This window comes from Myotis davidii, unplaced genomic scaffold, assembly GCF_000327345.1.
Source record: "Myotis davidii unplaced genomic scaffold, ASM32734v1 scaffold3548, whole genome shotgun sequence".
Taxonomy (NCBI): Eukaryota; Metazoa; Chordata; class Mammalia; order Chiroptera; family Vespertilionidae; genus Myotis; species Myotis davidii.
The window spans coordinates 2,720-3,021 of record NW_006299259.1 but is presented as its reverse complement, the minus strand read 5'-3'; positions in this window follow the sequence as shown (position 1 = coordinate 3,021).

Here is a 302-nt window from a genome sequence, read left to right as displayed (position 1 = left end):
TGAAATACTGAAAGGTATCCTTTAAGAAGATAAATAATTTGATGAACAGAATAAACTGGTGAATATAATAGAATCAGGGACATAGAAAGGGAGTAGACTGACAATACTCAGGGGGGAAGGATGTAGGGGGTGCGGGAAGAGACTGGACAAAAATCATACACCTATGGATGAGGACAATGGCAAGGGTAAGGGCAGAAGGTGGGGTGGGAACTTTGTGGAGGGGAGCTATGAGGGGGGGAAGAGGAACAACTGTAATAATCTGAACAATAAAGATTTAATTTTAAACAAAGAATGATAATAAC